The following is a 6955-nucleotide window of genomic DNA, read 5'->3' as shown; positions in this document are numbered from 1 at the left end:
GCCCAGGATGCTTCGATAGCGGCCTTAAGCTCATCCAGAGTGTTGGGTCTTGCGTCTCTCAACTTTCTCTTCACAATATCCCACAGATTCTCTATGGGGTTCAGGTCAGGAGAGTTGGCAGGCCAATTGAGCACAGTAATACCATGGTCAGTAAACCATTTACCAGTGGTTTTGGCACTGTGAGCAGGTGCCAGGTCGTGCTGAAAAATGAAATCATCTCCATAAAGCTTTTCAGCAGATGGAAGCATGAAGTGCTCCAAAATCTCCTGATATAGCTAGCTGCATTGACCCTGCCCTTGATAAAACACAGTGGACCAACACCAGCATCACTGACTGTGGGTACTTGACACTGGACTTCAGGCATTTTGGCATTTCCCTCTCCCCAGTCTTCCTCCAGACTCTGGCACCTTGATTTCCGAATGACATGCAAAATTTGCTTTCATCCGAAAAAAGTACTTTGGACCACTGAGCAACAGTCCAGTGCTGCTTCTCTGTAGCCCAGGTCAGGCGCTTCTGCCGCTGTTTCTGGTTCAAAAGTGGCTTGACCTGGGGAATGCGGCACCTGTAGCCCATTTCCTGCACACGCCTGTACACGGTGGCTCTGGATGTTTCTACTCCAGACTCAGTCCACTGCTTCCGCAGGTCCCCCAAGGTCTGGAATCGGTCCTTCTCCACAATCTTCCTCAGGGTCCGGTCATCTCTTCTCGTTGTGCTGCGTTTTCTGCCACACTTTTTCCTTCCCACAGACTTCCCACTGAGGTGCCTTGATACAGCACTCTGGGAACAGCCTATTCGTTCAGAAATGTCTTTCTGTGTCTTACCCTCTTGCTTGAGGGTGTCAATGATGGCCTTCTGGACAGCAGTCAGGTCGGCAGTCTTACCCATGATTGCGGTTTTGAGTAATGAACCAGGCTGGGAGTTTTTAAAAGCCTCAGGAATCTTTTGCAGGTGTTTAGAGTTAATTAGTTGATTCATATGATTAGGTTAATAGCTGGTTTAGAGAACCTTTTCATGATATGCTAATTTTTTGAGATAGGAATTTTGGGTTTTCATGAGCTGTATGCCAAAATCATCAATATTAAAACAATAAAAGGCTTGAACTACTTCAGTTGTGTTGTAATGAATCTAAAATATATGAAAGTCTAATGTTTATCAGTACATTAAGAAGAAGAAGAAGTTTTATTTATATAGCGCCTTTCCATTGCTCAAGGTCGCTTTACATAGAGCTATACAAAACATTTACATACCCAAAAGACAATACAAACATATACAAAATAAAGCCACATTATCCAAAATGCAAATTAAACAGGTACGTTTTTATTACAGAAAATTACATTACATTACAGAAAATAATGAACTTTATCACAATATGCTAATTTTTTGAAAAGGACCTGTATATATCTTGCTTAGCAAAGGGCACAAAGATTGGCTAGCTTCTAGCTAACCACAGAGTTAGTCAACAATTCTTTAGATTAGTAAAGATTACAACCATACAGAACTCCAAAAAGGCTTCAAAAAATTGAGCTGGGCTGGACACAAGACATGCTCTGGAGAGAAGTTCTCCTCTTCTGAGGGTTCTTCTTGGCTTTTATGCTACTGCTTTCTCAGCTGGTAAGCAAGTGCAGCTGGAAAGGGCAATCAGCTACCTGCCAGAGTGGAAAGAGTGGGAGGAGCCAGAGAAGCAGGAGGCAGAGAGAGAAACAACAACAAGAAAACATACCCCAATACACAGTGCAGTGAATACATCACTGGACGTAACACTGGAGATGATACATGTGTTAAATCACTCTTTGCTGGAAGAATACTAACTTTCGTCAGTTAAATGAGAAAAAGACAAATTATTATATTTGGCCCCAGTAACTATGCAAAAACTACAGCCACAAGGTCTAGGTCCTTCATCCAATTTGCATACTTTTGTTAATAATTTGGGTTTTATTTTTGACACAGAGTTAAAGTTTGACAGACAAATTAATTCAGCTGTGAAGAATAGTTTCTTTCAACTGCAAAATATCACTAAACTCGAGAATATCGACTATATCACTAAACTCTCTTTCAGTGACGTGGAGAAAGTAATTCATGCTTTTATTTCTTCACATCTTAATTATTTTAATGCTATTTCTGAGCTTGTTAAGTTTCATTGTTCACAGAGATCTCTGAGATCTCAGGGCCAGCTACTCCTTGAAATACCTCGGTCACGTCTAAAAACCAAAGGTGATCGTGCTTTTTCAGTGGCTGCCCCAAAGTTGTGGACTGGTCTACCAATACCTGTCAGATCAACTACTTCTGTAAACATGTTTAAAACCCGCCTTAAGACATTTGTTTGATGAGGCCTTTGCTGCTTTGTGAGGACTATTGGTTCAGATTAGATGCATTGATATTAGATTATTTTATTGTATTTTATTTGCTCTTGTATTTTTTATTAGGGGCCAAGCACCGAAGGTGCTTAGGCACCTATTGTTTTTGTTGGCGTTATTATTCTTCTTCTTCCGCTCTTGAGTCTATGGCAGCCCATAGAACCGTTTGCGGAAAAGTTGTAAAATTTGGCACACTGAGAGGACTGTCTCGATACTAACCACAGCAAATTTGGAGTCTCTGTCTCAAACTCTCTAGCGCCACCACTTGTCCAAAGTTTCACTCATGTTTATGCTAATAACTTTTGAACTGTAAGCCACAAATTTAAAATGATTTTTTTCCTCTGAATCCTTGGCTAAAGCCGAGTCGAATGAAGTCCAAAATTCAAAAATCGTAAGGTTTAGTTTTTTCGCTATTTAAACCTACTTTTTCGAACTCGTCCTAGACGTCACCAAAATTGGGTCAGATCATCTACAGACCATGCTGGCAAAAAGTTATGGAATTCAAGTTGATTCGCTTAGCCTTTCTCGAATAACGCGAGAACGAATTCTCCAAAAAGCACGCAAAAATGGATCTGAGGCTATATCTCCGCAAGGGTTTGGTGTATTGAGACCAAACTTCGTGTGTGTTATAACAAGCATGACCTGAGGCTACCTGCAGTGTTCCACCTAATGGTCAGGAGATATGAAAAATGCATAATTTTGCTTATAACTTGTAAATGGTTTGGCCAAAAATCATAAAAGTGGTCTCTTTGGATTCGGTGCATCATGGCGAGTCGAACCATAACCAAGTTTCCCATTTCAGCCATTTTGGGCATCGGCCATTTTTAATTTTGTAGTAAAGTGCTATATTTTATGAACGCATTGACATGTCGTTACGAAACTTGGTATGGGTCATCAACACGATGCCCTGAAGGAGTCTGAAATGCTTCAAGTCAGCGCCACCTAGTGGTAAAATCAAATATTCACATGCTTATGACTTTGGGTGTGGTCGACTTATTTTCACGGGAGTCACCTTTTTAGACTCTGTGCTATGTTGCATTTTAGCGCTTAAAAAATTGAACATACAACTATAGTTGTATGTATAATTATAGTTGTATGTATAGTTGTACATACAACTTTACAGTATATCTGTATAGTTGTATGTACATATGTTTAAACTGTATTTATCTGTATTTGAACGTCTACTGTCAGTGTTTAATGTTAACTGTATGCACCAAGGCTCTGAGAGTAACGCAATTTCAATTCTCTGTATGTATGTGCTGTACATGTGGAAGAATTGACAATAAAGCAGACTTGACTTGAAAAAAACAAAAAAAACATTTGCCAATATCTTAGAAACCGTTACTCCGATCGACACAAAACCACCGTAGGAAATTTAAAAACATAGCGTGCCGTCTATGTGCTAATGCCCAATTGCCAAAGTTTTGATAGTAAGTGGCACAAAAGTGCAAAGTCAACAGTCAGTCATTTTTCATCTACTCATATACAAATATGTCTATAACTCCAAAACAAAATGAGATATTTTCACCAAATTTGACACACATATGTATGGGCACACTCTAAGGACACATCAAAAAATTTGGTGGGATTGTGCTTCTTGGTGCCCCTATAATTTAACAAAACATGAAATTGCCATTGACTACAATGGAGTATTATAATATAAAATGCTATATTTTACGAATGCATTGGTGTACTATTACGAAACTTTGTACATACCATCGAGACCATGAACTGAAAGTAGTCAAATAGTTTTGAGACAGTGCCACCTTATGGTCAAAAGTTACAATGAAATTTCAAAGAAATGCTAATAGCTTTCTGTGAATTTTGCCTATTGTAATGTGACTGGTATTATTAGATTCCTTGGGTCATGCTGAGAACAGTGATACCAATGTTGCCATAGTCAGCCAAATTTTCTGTCCGTCATTTTGATTTTAACTCCTCCTAGACTGTTGGTCCGATTTTCACCAAAATCGAATCGTATCATCTTCAGACCATGCTGACAAAAATGTATGGATTTTTTGTTGATAGACAAAACCGTTTTTGCATACCACAGCAACGAATTTGAGGCATGATGCCAAAATGACACTTGAGGCTGTATCTCTGCAATGCTTTTGCATATTGACATCAAACTTTGTGTGTGCCATTGTCACCTAACACAGAACACACCACATCGCATTCATAATGGTGCCACCTGTTCAAAAGTGATAAGCCATTTAATCACATTACTTGAGGTTATATTTATGATTTTTCAGCCATTTCAATTGAAATCATCCTAAAATTGCTTTTAGTACTCATTCTTGCACTTGGTCTGATGCTCCATGCTATGCTTAGCTCCTCATTTTACTGCTGGAGTGCTTGGCCCCATAATTGCTGGTTGCAGCAATATTTATCTTTATCTTTGTATTTTGTTGTATTTTATGTAATTGTACAACACTTTGGTACAATGTGTGTGTTTTTAAGGAGCTTTATAATCATTTTTATTTGATTTGATTTGAACATGAAGTGCTATGTATGGTGTAAAAAGAAAACAGCGCACCAACATGAAAATATCATCCCAACAGTGAAGTAAGGTGGAGGGAACATCATGATATGGGGCTGCTTTGCTGCCTCTGGACCTGGAGTGCTTGCCATTGTGGAGGGGAAAAATAATTCTCCAGTTTATCAGGATATCCTACAGGATAATCTCAAAGTGGCTGTCTGCAAGCTGAAGCTCAGAAAAAGCAAGGGATTGCAGCAGGATAATAACCCTAAACATTGGAGTAAATCTACCACAGAATGGCTTTGAAGACATAAAATTCACGTTTTGAAATGGCCCAGTTAAGCTCAGACCTAAATAAACATTCAGAAGGTCCATCAGGGCGTCAACAAGATGGTCGCCAGATTTGAGTAGTTCAGGCAGGATCTCATCCAGGCCTGCATCCCTGATATTCTTCAGGTTCTTCTCAAACGAATGCACATATCGCTTCGATTTGCGGCTTCTTGTGCCTAGGTCCATTTTTGATTGACCCACTCGTGGTCAGCTTCACATGCGTGCCTTGCAGCCGTGCGGAGATGATTCTGTCTGAGACAGGTCACCAACAGAGTAGGCTATATATATTATATTAGAGTGCATCAAAAAATCTAGAAAACTTTTGCATTATGTTTTGGCCCGATATCTAATGCATGGCATACCAAGTAATAACAGTGCGACCAAATTTAATATTTTAAATTGCATATTTACCAGGCCAACCACACATGAAAAATTAAGATTATATGCAATAATGCATTGTAGGACCTGCAGAACAGCACATTCCTTAGCAGAAGTTAAGGAGTCTCCTCTCCACCATCTGCAAGTTGTAAAACTAGTTAATGATCAAACCTAACGTTGATTGCCTGGTTCCTTATCCCTTAAACCTAATTCAACTAACACAGAACAAAGAACATTGTATCTGGAAATGTTCCAGCGACAGACACTCCTGGAACCCCTGGCCAGTTAAACACATACATTTATAATCAGATCAACAAAAGAAGATGGACTTACAAGGAAATGTCAGAGCTGAAGTTCTGCAGATACACACCCAAATTGACTTCCTGACCTCCGGACATTCTCCTGCATTCCAAAAGAACGCGCATTTTTCTCTTCTTTGGCAGACAAAGAAATTCAAACTTGACCTTTAGCATCATACACATGATGACAACACTTATAGAAATCTGCTGCCTAGGATAGTTTCTTCATGTGATAAATCGACAAGCATATAATGTATGCACGGAAAAGAAGCTGTGCGGGGCGGGGCTCCGCCCTACAGGGACAATTTAATTGGAAGAGCATCGAGTGAGATGGACTGAAATCAGCCTGCTAAAAACGGGACGCAAAGCTCTGTTCTTTGCTCATTGCCTGCTCACTCAAACTTTAGCTTCGTCTCACTGATCGCGCTGCGAAGCGCTCACAGACTTAACATCCGGCTGATCATCTAAAGAACTCAAACACTTTGTCAAACTTCTCACTGAAGAAACTGTTAAAACCTGAAGCCGCAAGAAACTCTAAAGAACTTCCAGAGCGTCATCACGTCACAAAGAAACCAACCAATCACAGGAGGGCTTTCCTCAGTGACGTCACCCAAAGACAGCGCAGCAGCCAATCAGCCGCCTGGGTTCCCTCAACCACCTGAGGAAAACAGCAGATCCGCGATTACCTCAACTTGAACGCAAGTAAACAAACAAATATCAATTTTTTCTGAGCTGGTTGAATTAATCTTTAAAAGTAGAGATAGTAAAATTCTCTGCTTGTGACTTCCTCCGGTCGAATTTACGAAATAGCAAAAGAGTGCTAGACTTAAACTTTCATGCAAATGCAATAATTCCTGAACTGTGTGTGTGTTTAGATAGGCTTATTATTTCATGCATCGTAGAATAACAGTTAGCAAATAAATTTTGTTCCATTCATAAAGAATCCTTGTCTTGTGTTGTGTAATTTTCAAGTCTAAACATCTGCCAAAGATCTCGTTTACCTTGCTCATGGTAAAATGATCAATTTGTTTGAAAATATCATTGGCCACGAATATGTAACACATAACACACACATAAAGGAGTAGATGAAGAGACCAAAAGTTTCCTGACTGGAC

This window comes from Barbus barbus, assembly GCF_936440315.1.
Source record: "Barbus barbus genome assembly, chromosome: 21".
Classification (NCBI taxonomy): Eukaryota; Metazoa; Chordata; class Actinopteri; order Cypriniformes; family Cyprinidae; genus Barbus; species Barbus barbus.
Note: the sequence above shows the minus strand (reverse complement) of the source record.